Raw genomic sequence first — 16610 nt, 5'->3', positions numbered from 1 at the left:
CCGTTTTTTTTTTTTTTTTTTTTTTTTTTTTTGCGGTATGTGGGCCTCTCACTGCTGTGGCCTCTCCCGCTGCGGACCACAGGCTCTGGACGCACAGGCTCAGCGGCCATGGCTCACGGGCCTAGCCACTCCACGGCATGTGGGATCTTCCCGGACCGGGGCACGAACCCGTGTCCCCTGCATCGGCAGGCAGACTCTCAACCACTGCACCACCAGGGAAGCCCCAAATGCCTTCTCTTACTTTCAAAAGGAAATATAAAGTGTCAATCTAAAGCACATATAGCACAAGTATAATTTGATATTTAATCAACTGAGGATAACTTAAACTGACTTTTCACTATACCTACTAAATAATCACCCCAAATCAGCCCCATGCAAAGGTGTGAAGCAGGCCAATTTTGCCTTTGCCCCTACTCTTTATTTCCTTTTGTTAGCCTATTTCTTTTTGGCAGCACCCCTTCCATATTCTACACTGTATTAATCAGCTGGCAGCTTTTCAGAAAAATATTTCATGTTTTAACCTTGCCATCCATATTTATTCAGAAATTTTCTGCTTTCATTTTCCTCCCTTAGTGTTTGTTGCAGTAGTGTGGCTGGTCCTTGATAATTTTTGTTTGCAGTTCAGATTTTTGTTTTGTACTCATTGACACCCGTGTTATGGGTTGAATTGTGGTCCCCCTACCACTGCACCAAAGATATATCACAAGTCCTAACCCCCGGTATCAGACTATCATCTTATTTGGAAACAGGGCTTTACAGAGGTAATCAAGTTAAAATGAGATTATCAGGGAACCCTAATTCAATCTGACTAGTGTCTATATAAAAGGGGGAAATTTAGACACAGAGACAGACAGGTACAGAGGAAAGACAGCCATGCGAAGATGGAGGATTTAAGTGATGCATCGATAAGCTGAGGAAAGCCAAGGATTGCTGGGAACTACCATAAGCTAGGAAGAGGCAAGGAAGGACCCTTCCCTACAGGGAAATCAGCACCTGATTTCAGACTTCTAGCCTCCATAACGGCGAGACAATAAATGTCTGTTGTTTTCAGCCACCCAGTTTGCTGTACTTTGTTGTGGCTGTCCTAGGAAATTAACACGAGCTCTGGCCTCTGTTACCCGCCTTCCTTAAGCGAACAGAATTCACTCTCCTACTACTGCCCTCCTAGTTGCTATCTGGGTTTCTGTCTCAGTTCTTTGGTGAGACTTAGAATAGTGAACTGAAAGGCTAATCATTTGTTTGAAGCTCCAAAGAGGCTTTAGGAAAATTATTTCAAAATTTGAGGCAAGTGAATGCATGTGTAATAGTTCAGGATAAGGGCTTATTTATACAATCTCAAATTGGCCAGTGAATATGTTAGTTCATATAAAAGCTGCGTAATTATTTAACATGGTTTAAGATATAACTTAAGAAGACAGGAATCCTGTTGTGAGAATAATTGGACACTGGGTAAAGCTGGAGTAATTGTCTCATATGAATTTTTTATTAAAAATATTTTATATTTATAAAATTATATTTTTATTTATAAATTCATATTTTATATTTTATTTATAAATAATTCATAATTCACGAATTATTTATAAATTCATATTTATAAAAATATGAATTTTCCCCTTATCTCCTCTTTTCTCCACCCCCAGCCTCCCAACAGGGCTCCATCTTTGCTCCTCAGGTGTGGCACGCCCCATCTCCAGGGGCAGAGAGCAGAAGGACCCATTGGTGATCCCCAGAATGCAGCAGTAGGCTCGGCCCTGTGCCAGAACATTTGAAGTCTACCTGTGTCCCTAGATGAGGAAGGTGCCCCTCAGTGGCTGGTACTACTATGGGTTGTCCTCACCATTTTAGTATTGTTCATATGGGAAAAGATGTCTGCATGAAATGTAATTTGTAGTTTTGTTCTATTTTTAACTCTGAGAAGGAAAAGTTTCCTATAATATATCCATTGTCAATATTTAATCATCTAACAAATGCATGTTTTCTTATTTCCGTGCTGTGTAAAAGTAAGGCATTAATTCACATTCTTAGAAACGGGATTACCTTCCCAGAATATATGTGCATTTTATTAGGGGCCCTGATCCAAAGACATTAATACCTGTATCTTATACTCTGTAGGGTTGGTGAGGGTAGATTTTTTTGGCAGGGGTCTTGCCTAATGTGTCTCAAATCACACAGCAGAATGGCTGCCCACACCGTCTTTGTATAAAGTTTTCCTGAAAGCTTGGCAAAATGAAAGTGCAGCACTGTGTGCAAACTCTGACGGTCAAACAGTATGTGGCATCCCAGCTCATGGAGCAAAAAGGGTCATACAAAGTGCCTGAGAGGAGTGCATGTCAGCCTTGCCTTATGCAAGGTACGGGGTGATGGTTGCCTCTCCCCTGGGACCGGTGCTCTGCCATACTACCCACAGATGATGTTTCCAATACCTTTCTGGAGTAGCAACCAAGAAGTGTTGGGTCAATGTCACCATCTGGTGACTAGTGCCGCAAACCATCTAACCTGAAAGTTGTTCCTACTTTCTTGAACAAATTAGAACAGAACCTAACTCCCAGCAATCTGTTTTTCCTTAAGTGCCAGCATTCACTACCAAGAATAAACAAAATTTTCCCCCAACTTTTCCCTCTTTTATTTAATTACCATATGGTAATAATATTTCCTATTTGAAATACATAACATTTAAAATTAAATGATTTTAATTTTAAATTAAATCTTTGAAGGTCAGTCTGGTGATCTACTTTCTGTGTGTAACATTGTTACTGTGGATAAACGTCTTCACAGTTCCAAACTATTGAGATATTAGTAGAGTTGACTTTTGGTTTGTGATTTCCTGATAATTTGGAAGAAAAAAATATGTAAATATATACACACACACACATATACACCACCAAATACTTCAATTTCAGGATGCAAAATGTGTCATTTTCTTTCATCCTTTAAGTAAAATGTAATATTTTCCAAATCTCCATCTTGCTGTAATAGTGGGAAATTCAAACTCATTCATTATTGGATTCTCTTCCCCCAGTTTCACCAGGGTTATTCAAAGGTCCAAGGAGTCTTATTCAGGCCAGGTCTAATGTGAAGGGCCCTCTGGTCTTTGGTCTTCATGGTCACTGCTGATTGTGGTGGCAGCACACAGAGAACAGTTAGTTCCATTAGTTTATCAACTCAGGGGCAGAGAGATCTTTGCCAAGTATTGAGGTTCCCTTCCCAGAGCCTAGGCTGTCTAGTTGCACCAGGCAGGCGTTGCCTCCCTAGGGATCCTGCCGTCCCCCCAGTTTCCACACTCTGAGCAGCTACATATTGCACGTTATGAAATTGTGTCATTGAGTCTTTGAAAAGGGTAGTAGCAGATACTGTTTGGATTGCATTTCGTGTGGCTCTAAAGACATACACCATTCTGATTTTTAAAACTGGGGTTATTTCAGAAAGGTTTTCACCTCTGTGTAACACACACACTCAACCTCAAAACATTTAAAAATAATTTTCGAGCTGAGAGGCAAGTCCTACTGGCGCAGTTGCGGTTGGTCTCATGCAATGCCTCCTATAGGCAGGGAGAGGTCCGGTACTAGCTTTTCCTTTCCTGATCCTCTCTCCGTGCAGGACTCTCTCTAGAGTCATTCGCTTCGTCAGAAAGAGTTAAACATCCACAAGCAGCAAATCTACTACTTATCTTCCTCCAAGGAGAATTACTTCAAAATCAAGATATGACTGTTGGATAATACATTTAAGAATTGAATGGATTTTTAAAAATGTCTTTTTTCTCTGAAAACCAACTTGCTTCAGTTTCCTTGGAAAAATTAAAAAATCCTGCAGAGCTGGTGATGATAAATGCAGCCCTTGGCCAACTTTGCCTGTGTTGGAGTGTTGGAGGTGCTGATGTAGGGTTTTTTTTTTTTTAGTTATTTCGGGGAATAGAGCTTATTTAAATTCCACCATTTGAAAAAAGAACCCACCCTCAAACAGTGCTGTTTCATGTTGGTTGAATAATTCACGAATGGGCAGATGGAAGGACACATATAGCTACAAACTGAGTGTCCCTTCAGATAAGCACCCTTCTGTTAAACATTCCCTATCCAGTTCCTCATGGTTAAAGCCGTACTTGGGAGGAATGAACAAGATCACTTCTCCACTAAAATATCACGTGTACGCAGTATTTATTAAAACCCTTACTAGCCGAGGTATATGTCTCTGGAATCTTCTAGATCAAGACAGAGTAATCAGAATCCAGGATTGTATTGCAAAATAAGCATCCTGTCAAAGAATTATGCTCCTGAGTTTCTTTATTTCTGAAAAAATAAATTTGTTTTGGAAAAGCACAATTATTGCTTTACTCATTCAAAAGCATGAGCAATTTGATACAGCCGCTATGGAGAACAGTATGGAGGTTCCTTAAAAAACTACAAATAGAATTACCATATGACCCAGCAATCCCACTACTGGGCATACACCCTGAGAAAACCATAATTCAAAAAGAGTCATGTACCAAAATGTTCACTGCAGCTCTATTTACAATAGCCAGGACTTGGAAGCAACCTAAGTGTCCATCAACCGATGAATGAATAAAGAAGATGGGGCACATATATACAATGGAATAATACTCAGCCATAAAAAGAAATGAAACTGATGAGTTATTTGTAGTGAGTTGGATGGATCTAGAGTCTGTCATACAGAGTGAAGTAAGTCAGAAAGAGAAAAACAAATACCATATGCTGACACATATATATGGAATATTAAAAAAAAAAAAGTCATGAAGAACCTAGGGGCAGGACAGGAATAAAGACGCAGATGTAGAGAATGGACTTTAGGACACAGGGAGGGGGAAGGGTAAGCTGGGACAAACTGAGAGTGGCATGGACATATATACACTACCAAATGTAAAATGCTAGCTAGTGGGAAGCAGCCACATAGCACAGGGAGATCAGCTTGGTGCTTTGTGATGACCTAGAGGGGTGGGATAGGGAGGGTGGGAGGGAGGGAGACGCAAGAGGGAAGAGATATGGGGACATATGTATATGTATAACTGATTCACTTTGTTATAAAGCAGAAACTAACACACCATTGTAAAGCAATTATACTCCAATAAAGATGTTAAAAAATAATAAATAAATAAATGAAAACAGCAGATGATCTTTGAATAGTCAAAAAAAAAAAAAAAAAAGCGTGAGCAGAAAAGCAGAACTAAAGCCACTGCCATGTTTTCCTGAGACTCTCAGCCCAGGCCTCCTGCAGAGCAGCAGTGCGGGGTTGTGTGACTCAGGCAATCAAGCACCAGGCTCAGCTGCTGGGGCCTTCACCTAATTTTCAGTGACCTTGTGAAAAATACTTCAAGTATCTGTGCCTCTGCTTGCTTTTAAGGTGAGGAGACTATCAGCCTCCCACCAAGACAGTATGGGGGTGAATAGCCAATGAGTATAATTGAAATTGCCTTGCTAATACTGTGTGAAGAGCCGTGTGAAGTGCGGAATGATAAACCTACTCGGTGTAGGATGACTGGAAGGTGAAGGATGACAAATAGCCTGGTGTATTTCCAGATCTACAATTCAGTCATGCTGTAGCTTGGAATTCTTTGAAGCCTTTGTCATGGTCTAAGGCTATGAATGACTTGTTTTAGTCCTAAAGAAATGAAACATTAACAACTTGCATAATCAGGCATTTCAATAAGAATTTGGAAGATATATGTCTATTTTTAGATCCTCGAGGCTTCAGAAGTCATTCAGTCCACCACCGCCCAGAGCCAGTGATAAAGGAACCACATCCCTGAGTAGGGCCATTTCCCGTGGAAAGACACTCACCATCTCCTGGTGAATATGTTAGGTGGCAATTCTTCCTGATACTGAGTTGAATTCTGATTCCCTATAACGTCCATCCATTGGTTCTAGTCTTATTCTCTGAAAAAACAAAATCAGTCTACTCCTTTTTCCATGTGATAGACTTTCAAATTATTGAAGTCGGCACTCCCATTTTTTTTGAGTTTCTGTCTTCAGCTAAAACCTTTCCTTTTCCATTCCTTATATGACAATGTACCTGTAGCTTCTCATCATCAATGCCATCCTCTTGTAATTCAGTCTAGCTTGTTTTTGTTTCTCTTAAACTGTAGTCTTCAGAATGCACCACTACCTTAAGCAGTGGGTCTAATAGTTCAAGGCTCAGTGAGGCCTCTTTTATTTACATTTCAATCAAACAGGTATTTATTCATTATCTCTATGGATATAATAATGAACAATACAGACATAATTCTTGGCCTTATGAAGCTTATGTTTGGAAATGGGAGAAGTGCATGGAGAAGACCCCCCTCCCAAAAAGATAGCTACACAAAGGCAATAAAATAATTCCAAGTCTTGAGACAAGGACGAGGAACAAACTCAGAACCAGGAACAGAATTCTTGGGGTGGGTATGGATGATTAGAACTCAACCTCCATTCCCCCCTCCTTCTAGTTCATCTTCCTTCTCTCCCTAGCTTGGAAAGCTAACCCTATACTTCCCAGACAGCCTTGTAGGTAGGAGTCTGGATAGAAATTAGGTCCCACCAAATAAATGCAACTCAGGTAGGCCCTTGTTAAGAAATTTTATTAATGAAATAAAAAGCCACTGAATAATTTTAAGCAGCATTCTAACATTTATATCTTTAACAGGTTTAGATAACTGATAAGGTCAATTTCCCATTATTTCTTTTGAAATTTTTATGCTATTTTTCTTTCAGTTATACGTCTAGATGAATTTTGGGATAATTTTATCAATTAAAAAATCCAACCGTGGATGATTATACTGGGTTAAGCTTAAAAATTAATTTGAGAAGAAATGCTTTAATTTTCCATCCTTGACATATTATTTTTCTCCACTTATGTAAATTTTCTATCTCTTAAAAAATTGAAAAGTAAGCTAAACATACTGAATATTGCTACAATGAGGAATTATTGGGACACTGTGAGAACTTACAATAGTGGAACCTAAGCCATACTCAACGGTCAGAGGCAAGTCTTTCCAAATGTGACATCTCAGTTGAGTCTTACAGAATGAATAGGAGTTCACGGGCAGAGAGAGAGGTGAGGGAAGAAACTTCCAGACAACTTGCTCAACTTATAGGAAGGCCCAGAGGCAAAAGAGAGTATGGGATGGTGCTTCAAGGTACTGAAAAAGTTTAAAATGGCTGGCACATAAAGTCCAAAAGCAGAGGAGGACAAAAGTGGAACAATCTAGGTAAGCAATAGTCAAATTACGAGGAGCTTTGTAAGCTGTATTTGGGTATTTAGATATATGTTTGGAGTTTAGATGGCAGAACCAACTTGACGTAGTAATAGAAGGGTAGGGATGGTGTTGGGAAGGGAGGTGTTAGGTAGAGTGCCCAGGCTTCTGGCTTTGGACCTGGGAGAATGGCTATGCTTTTCACAGAGACAAGAACACGAGATGAATCATATCTGAGGGGGAAAAGATCGTTAATGCATGTTTGTACCTGTTGGATTTGCGGGCCCGGGGACACCTAAGCGGAAATGTTCAGCAGACTTTGAATCACAACCAAAGAAGATCAAAACCACAGATGAGTGATGTAGATGGAGATATTGGTTTCTGAATCGTTGTAACTGAAGACACAGAAGTGGACAGGGTCAGCCAAGGACAGTGTGAGGATTAAGAAGTACAAGAAAAACAACATGTAACTTAGACCCTTTGCCCTGAAACCCAAGGATAACCTTGGTGAATTTAGAAGTCCCATTACATTGGTGACTCATACTGCACTCATGTAAACCTTCTGGTTTCTTTCATGTAAACTCTAGCAAGACCACCTTGTTGAAAGTGACAGAGACCCAACTCAAACTAGCTTAAGAAAGGGAAAAAAAGGAGCATGGGCTCAAAAACTAGGAGATCCAAGGTAGACTTTAGACATCACTACATCCAGGGGACTTGAAAGCTTATTTCTGATTTGTAAACTTCTATAGAGAATCTCTTTCTACATGGCAGGCAAGAGGAACCCCAGCCAATCTAGCTCACAACCTCAAAGCTTAGCAGTATCAGTAGAAAGAATATTGCTCTCTTCAAGTGTGTGTGTATATATATATTTTAATCTTAGAGAAGACACCAGTTGGCCCTGTCTAGGTCTTATGCCCAACCATAACTCAATTGCAGTGGCCAAGATAATGGAGCAATGTCATTGGATATCTTATATCTGGATCTCTAAGAAAAGTTAAAATTCTTGAAATCCACTCCAGACCTTCTGAATCAGAATATCTGGGGAAGAGTCCCAGAAGTTACTAATTTTTACAAGCAGCTAGAGTGATTCTTATTGGAGTGGGGATCTTATTCACAGATCACGTTTTGAGAAATACTGCAGGCTCCAGAACTGCTGGGATAGGATGCTGCCTGAGAGGACCTCAGGTCTGTACCCTGTCAGTTTTGGTGAATTTAGAAAATGTTCAGGCTTTTGAGTGGACTTGAAAGGACTTGGGGTGAAAACTGGTCTGAATCACTTCATTAAATATATGACCAGGCAATTCATTTAAATCCCTTTGACATTTAGTTCCCTCATTTCAGCACACAGGGAAAATACTTATCCAGAATGGCTGTGCGAGGTTAAATCAAACATTTGTGAGGTCTGGTTGCCCACTAGCTGTCACCATTGCTTAGGTCCCTCAAACCCGTGACTAATGTCTAGGTCTTCCATTTCTCAGGGTCGGTCTTGCCTCCAGTATCATCTACCATTTGTTGCCTAAGACAGTCACAATGTTCAATTCTTCCATATTCTTTTAGGTCCCTAGGCTGCATTTCCGGGATGGTAAACTCAGCCTGCCCACACAGACCCTCACTGTCTCTCTGTCGCTCCTTTTACCTGCCATACCTCTACCTGTCCCAACCTGCACATTCAGCTGTTCAGGGAGCCTTTTTTTTTTTGGCGGTACACGGGCCTCGCACTGCTGTGGCCTCTCCTGTTGTGGAGCACAGCCTCCGGACGCACAGGCTCAGTGGCCATGGCTCACGGGCCCTGTCGCTCCGCGGCATGTGGGATCTTCCCGGACCGGGACACGAACCCGTGTCCCCTGCATCAGCAGGCGGACTCTCAACCACTGTGCCACCAGGGAAGCCCTAGGGAGCTTCTTAAATCTCCACATTCTGTACTTCTGAACCCAGTCTATAGGCCTGGAATATATTTTCATGTATGACTTGGTACAAATAATATTGTCTCGAGGTGAAAGTTAATCTGGGCTTTTAGAGATTGCCAGACTGCAAGAGAAATAGCAATTATCACTTTTTTTTTCAGGAGAAAACATCTCATATAAACGACTTGATAACAGACAGACTCATGAGACTCCTTGAAGAGCTATACTTAGATGAAAGTAGACAAAAACCCACAAATGCCACACTACATTCTCCATGTACTTGGTCCTTCATCATTTTTTAATATTCTTTTTTTTCCATCTGCCATCTTGGGAGAAATAGAAAAGCAAAGAGGACACAGAAAACTGTTCTGTGATTTAAAAAGAAGATGATGCCACTTATGAGAGTCCTGATGGTGTCAAACAGCACATATTAGAAATGGGACAAGGAGCGAGATGGTGTCAGTGCTCTGTGAACTCATACCACCAGAAAGCACTTCACCATGCTCTCAGAATGCTCCCAGATACATGCTGAGAAGAGGTTTGTACAATTGCTCTTATGTGAGAGCACAGCTTTTTCAGCTTCTAACGTTCTTGGATATTAAATGCACTGTGCTGTATTTTCCCCTTCTGTGTGGTTTCTGTGTTGGTACCAGAAGATAAGTTAGTGGGACTCTCACCCAAATCGTCCAAAGACCTTTATTCTATACTTTGTTCCTTACAGTCAAGTGACATTTTTCTAAGAAACTTAAAGTGGCAAGATACTATTTTGGTATTATTTTATCCTCTATTATCGTATTTTTCCCTCCCTGTGTTCTCTTTGTTGAAACAGTTCCTAAGTTACCCCCTCCCTGCCCCCACTCCTACCTCCAGAGAGGAAGGGACAGGATAAGCTTGGAAATTCTGGCTTTTATTTTCCAAATCCTAAGCCCTGGAGGGAGGAGAAAATTTGTGGACCCAGAGAAAGTGACCTTAATAAGCATGGTGGGTAAAGGATTCCACAAGATGAGAAATAGTCCCAGAGCCCAGGGCTTTGGAGAAAGAGATGGGCAGGTTCATGCCCTACTTCCTGGTCATGCTAGCAGAGAAGATCTTGGGTCTCAAGAGCAGAAGAGACTAAGGCAAGCAAGATCATGGGGACCAAGGCTTTGTGGGTTCTCTAACCAGGCTCATAAACTCAACGTATCCAGGTTCCTGGTGGGTAACATACATGTGAGGTTGGAAGTGGTGTGAATGGGAGACTAAGGGGGCTTGTACAGAACTCTAGAGTGTGTGCCCTGCCCAAAGGCAATCTAATTCTATATTTAAAAAGCACGAAAGAAACCAATTTGCTGTACTTGACAAGTTTTGGCCCATGGTCCAGGGGCCACACTGAATGGAACGATGGCTGTGTTGTTAGTATTTACTGTGGGCAGATTGCTGAGATTCAGGGTGCACCCATTGCCTTGATGCCACATCAGCTCCCAAACATTGCCATTAACTCAGAGTAGAATAAGAGTGGTGAAATCTTGAAATGGCCCAGGTTAATAGCAGTAGAAGTTTCCAGATGAGGCTTCAGATAGAAATTAAACTGAGTTAAAGAAATTTTCAAAAGTTTCTTGTATACCTGAGTTTGTGGGTTGATGATACTCCTATCATTAGAGAGGTGTCTAGGATAGTTTTGGCTTCACCAGTGTGGAGCTTGGTGCTACTAATAACCGGCTGTGTGATCTCAGGAAAGTCACTTAGCATCTCAAGCCTGTTTCTTCAGCTATTAAAGAGAAACAATAGTAATACCCCTTCAGAAGTTCGCTGCATTAAATGAGACAACGTAGGACAAGGACCTGGAACAATGCTTGCCTCCAAATAAGCAAGCCCTCAGATTGTAACTCTTCATACCAATGATGCTGATACCTTGTGTTCATTGCCTCACAGTGAGTTTGGTGAAATACTAATTGGCGAGCTTTGGTTGTATCAACATTGAAGACGTCAGTACATTGATTCTCTTGTCACTTAAGATGTGTTTCCCATCTTTCTCCTCTCACCCTCATATAAGGGTACTTTTAGAGTCTCCCCCATCAGGCTAGAGTCTCAGACATCCTCAGACTCACTTGAATTTTGGGTTTAACACAGCTTAGGATCAAGGTAGGGTCTTTACTACCAACTTCCAGTGAAGTTGGGCTTCAATCGATAGATTAGAAGAAATCAGAAATTTCTTTTTGGAAACTTTATTTTTTGTCAACCTTATTTTCATTTCCTGTTTAAGAGTCTGTGGAAGAACAACTTAAGACCATTCAGTGGTTGTTCCTACCTACCCAGTGGCCTGAGCAGTAAGAACGGCAGACCAGTCTTCAGTGGCAGGCTGAACGCACCAGCCTTAAGCAGGGAACTGCTGGATAGGCACAGGGGACACATGCACGCCTTCAGACCAGTCTGCAGCCTTAGGTTGTGTAGCAGTAAATTAGGGAGCTGAGGCAGTGCATTGACCCTGAAATTCCTCCTTGGTCACAGCCTTTTAATCAGTGGCTTACTATTCTATTGCAATCTCTTCAGGATCTCTGTCGAAGCAGAGATCAGGCATGACCACCCATGAGTGTTCACGGGAGGTGGCGCCACGCATGTATAGAACTTCCCTGGCTGCATTCCACCACCCCTCCCTGTTGTACTGGGTGGCAGTGTTTGCATAGCACGGAGGAGACTCTATGTTACACAGAGCAACTGTAGGCGGGTCAACATAAGTGCCTGCGTGAGAGGCTGGTGGGTAGCCCTGGGATCAGTAACCACCAGAAATCTTGGCTCCTGGAAGCCTGCTGGGATCTGGCTGGTGAAGGTTGAGGAGTGAAGCAGCCAGCAATAGGAGTAGTGGCAGTGGCAGCAGCAAACTTCAGCACAGTCTGCTGGCTGGTATTCCTGGAGGATATGACACTGATGTAGCCGGTTTCAATGGGCAACAGCGGCACGAGCTGCCAGCAGAAGCTTCTCCCAGGGGCTCTTCAGATTTGTAATATAGTTGCTATCATTTTTTCCTTTTGCAGATGTACTGTTCCATTTGAAAGTCAAGGTTGGTGCCACCTAAGTGGATTCCTCCTTTATTTGCAGGACATCAAGGGCTCCCGACATTGTGAAAATTTCCCTTTAAGTTACAACAGGAACCCAGAACAACACCATATGGACCTCCCTCTGGATAGCTTGGAAAGGCCAGAAAATTTAATTGAAACTGAGTGAAGACACTTCTATGAGAGGCTAAGTTGCTGTGGTCCACAGTTGTAGTCTTTGGGACTCTACTTTGATTCAAGAAGTGAAAAATATTCACAGAGGTGGAAGGATAAGAATGTATCCTTTATACCAAAGACTTTAGATACCACTTCTCTCAGCTGAACTATTGAGTTACTGCAACTCCTCACTCCTGAAATGTTGTGTTTAGTTTTCTACTTAAACTGTTCACACTGGTGGAGAAAATCATGCAACGCATGGATCTTCAGCTGGACTTTTAGTTCTGCCTGGCAATTCTGGACTGCCCTAGTTATTTTTCTCTTTGCCATTGTCTATAATGACTACCCAAACCACCTATTCTTGCAATAAATGATCTTGTTTTCTCCTTGCTCTGGATTTTTCCCTCCTGCCTCTGTGGCAGCCATCCTCCATCAGTCAGCCTCACTGACCCCTGTATCTTCAGTTTCTCTCTTTACAGGCTCATCCTCATTATCTAAACTTGCTCACAGAGTTCCGTTAGTAAAAGATAAAGAACAAAAAAATGAAACTGTTGCTCAGTCTTAGGTTTCCCTGCAGCTGCCTGGCTATCTCTACCTTTCCCTTCCAAATCAAGCATTTGTAAATGTTGTGTCTATTCCTCTCCCCACTATTTCTCCCCTCTCTGCCATTTCTCTGCCCACCAAAGTCTGGGGTATGCGTCTTGGCTTTCCATAGCAACTGCTCCTTCTAGACAAATCCAATCGCAAGTTTTGGGTCCTCACCTCCATCCAGTGGTGTGTTTGACACTACTGACCCTCGGCTGTCCTCTCACCTGTCTGGGAACTCCTTCTAAATTTTCTCTGAGTGCGTCTCTCTGTTTGCCCAGTGTTTATACATCTACATTCTTTGAGGTTCTGCCTGGGACCTTTTCTCTCACTCTTTATTCTCTTTCTGGGTGAAGAATCTAATCCTGTGCCATCAATTACTGTCTTAAAAAAATCTAATAGTGTAATTGGAATCATTCTTATCTTTCCAGTTCCTCAAATTACATATCCAGGCTCCAAGTCTTTTAGAATCCTCACATCAGATCTTTGAGATCATTGCCATTGCCCCAAACCTACTTCAGATTCTTGTCATCTTTCACTAAACTTTTTTTTTTTTCGCGGTTTGCGGGCCTCACTGTTGTGGCCTCTCCCGTTGCAGAGCACAGGCTGCGAGACGCGCAGGCTCAGCGGCCATGGCTCACGGGCCCAGCCGCTCCGCGGCATGTGGGATCTTCCCGGACCGGGGCACGAACCCGTGTCCCCTGCATCGGCAGGCGGACTCTCCACCACTGCGCCACCAGGGAAGCCCTTTCACTACACTTTTGAAGTAGACTTCTGGCTGGGCTACTGCGTCTCATCTTTGTTCCCTCTAATCAACATCACAGTCAGAGATCTCTCTGAAACAGTCAGCCAACGTTTTCTGTTAAGGGCCAATAGTAATTATCTTAGAGAGAGCCCTATGATCTCTGCTGCAACTATTCAAATCTACCTTTGTAGCACGACATCAGCCATAGACAATATGAAAATAAATAGGCATAAATGTGATTTAATAAAACTAGTTATGAAACAGGCAGTGGACCAGATTTGGCTTCTGATGCATAGATTGCTGATCCCTGTTTTGAAATACAAGCTTGAGTACATCCTTCCCATTGCCTTTTTCTTTTTTTTAAGTTCACAGATTTTATTATTTTTTTAAATTAATTAATTTATTTTTTGGCTGCGTTGGGTGTTTGTTGCTGCACGCGGGCTTCTCATTGCAGTGGTTTCTCTTGTTGCAGAGCATGGGCCGTAGGCATGAGGGCTTCAGTAGTCGTGGTACATGGGCTCAGTAGTTGTGGCTCACAGGCTTTAGAGATCAGGCTCAGCAGTTGTGGCGCACGGGCTTAGTTGCTCCGCGGCCTGTGGGATCTTCCCGGACCAGGGCTTGAACCCGTGTCCCCTGCATTGGCAGGAGGATTCTTAACCACCGCGCCACCAGGGAAGCCCCCACTGCCTTTAGAATAAATTATAAGTTCTTGAAAACAGCTTATGAGCCCGGCCAAACCGCTTACCATCCGCCTCCATTACAAACTCAGCTCCAGCCATACTGGAAGACTTGGAATTTATTGCATTGTGTTTTGATCTGCAGCTAACCTATTTGGAATATCAGCCCCCAATAGACCTAACAACGCAGGCTTAAGAGGCATGAACTGATGTAGGTTTGAGTTATAGCTCTGTCCTCACTAAAACTGTGATATCTGGCAAGCCTCAATTTCTTCATTTATGAAAATAAATGGGGATACTTATATTATCCGGGAATAAGAATATTATCTGCCTCTTACATAATTCAGTTGCTTAAAATCAAATGGCATATTGAAGATGAAAAGCGCTCATAAACTGTAATGTGTTATATAAATGTCCATGTTGCCTACATAGGCTTGGCCAGTCCCCAGCTCTCCTTTTCCCCATCAGAACATGTCAGCCGGGGTCTCTCTGATCTTGATCTCTATATCTACCTGCTTTTTTGGCAGCATGGGTCAGCTGCAGCTCAGCAGGGCCCTGGAGGATTCAGGCCACCTGTCCTCTCCTCAGATCGACCCACTCGTTCCTTTGCAGGGCAGCCCACTCTCATGTCCCTCCCCAGCCCCAAATCTGGTGATGGAAACCCTGGCCCAGACCCAGCCTGTTTCTGGAGCAATTTCTCACTCCCATGAGGGTTAATTAGAAATGACGTGTGTGTGTGTGTGTGTGTGTGTGTGTGTGTGTGTGTGTGTGTGTGTGTTGGGAGAGGTGGTGACAGACAAGGGAAGAATTAGGCTACTCACTATATCTAGCCTCTCTTGTTTCATTACTGTTCCAGGGAGGGGACAGTGCATTTCCAAATGGAGGAATTATAGACTGAGCAGATTGTAAGGAAAAGTATGTCACACCAGTGTATCTTATTGAATCATCTATGCCCTTTGTGAGCCTGGGAATTATTCCCACCTTTGCAGCACCAGAATATGGTCCATAATTTAACATCAAATGGGACTTTTAATTTTTATATTTACCTTTTTTTTTTTTTTAAAAAAAAAGCTGCTTTATAGCTTCTAACTTTACTTTTCTTATTTAAAGATTCTCTGACTCATTCAGGCTTCTTAACCCACCTATTGAAATTTTCTGACAGGAATCAAAAGCACAGACAACAAATCTTCCACATTCTTTAAAGTTTTGAAGAAATGGCAGCCCTAACATCTGGGCACTGGGATCAATTACACAGGAGGACACTATAAAGAAGCAGCAAAGGAACAGAGCAGAGCAGTTGTTTTTTTATTTTTCACTGTCTAGAACTAGAGCAAATTACTTTTTCATGATAGAGAACTAGAAAATGCACTTTAAAAAATACTTTATAGGAGATTCATTTTTTTTTTTTTAAACACAAATTGCTTTAACCTTTATTATAGGTATATTAGACTTTCTGAAAAGAAAACCAAATCTTAAAATGCTAGTTATTATTTCCTCATCACAGCACCGTTATTTCATTTATGGTTCCTCTGTGGGACACCACTGTTCTGTAATAAAACAATAAATAATTTCATTGCACAGGTTTAAAGACCTCAGGAACCAGGTCAAAAGGAAAAATCTGATTAGCAGCAGAATTTGTTCATGTTTGGTTGCAGGCTGGTGCCAGCCTGGGTGGGGGTGGGTTGTTTTACTGTGCACTTTAGAAGCGGTTACCTCACAGTACCAGAGATACCTGTCAAAGAGAGTTTTGGATCCATTAGATCTGTATACCACAAACAACATCTTGCCCAGAAGTCTGATTTGCAGATGAAAGGAGAAGATAACAGTCTGCTTTTGACCCAACCTAAGCTATTCTTGGGAAACATTTTTAGGGAATGGAAAATTTGTTACCACAGGGGAGCTTTTCAGGTAAATGTGGAAATTTTACAAGGTACTAAATAAGTGTGAATGTCACAAACCTTCCTGGAATCTCAGGAAAAAATGTGCCCAGAATGAAAGATGGCAGCTACTGGAAAAAGCTGTGTGACTACTGGCAGAGTCCAGAAAGGTCACTGTAGGGAAAAAAGGTCATCTTTCATAAAAAAGTGGAAAGGTAGCCCAGGTATGAAGAACATGGACTCTGCAAAAGTATGCAAACAGAATAGGAGATTCATTTTTTGGATTACAAAATTACTAAGAACATCATGACAAGCATTTACATACATAAATTTCATCTACTGTGAGTGGTGCCTTACAAAGAATCTTTTGTATATATATAAAATCTTTTGTATATGTATAAGAAATTGCATAGTATAACATTTTCACAAAAGAGGAAGTTCTGTAGGCATTTCT

This window comes from Lipotes vexillifer, unplaced genomic scaffold (genome assembly GCF_000442215.2).
Source record: "Lipotes vexillifer unplaced genomic scaffold, Lipotes_vexillifer_v1.1 scaffold438, whole genome shotgun sequence".
Lineage (NCBI taxonomy): Eukaryota > Metazoa > Chordata > Mammalia > Artiodactyla > Lipotidae > Lipotes > Lipotes vexillifer.
The sequence above is the reverse complement of the archived record's forward strand: the minus strand, read 5'-3'. Positions refer to the sequence as shown.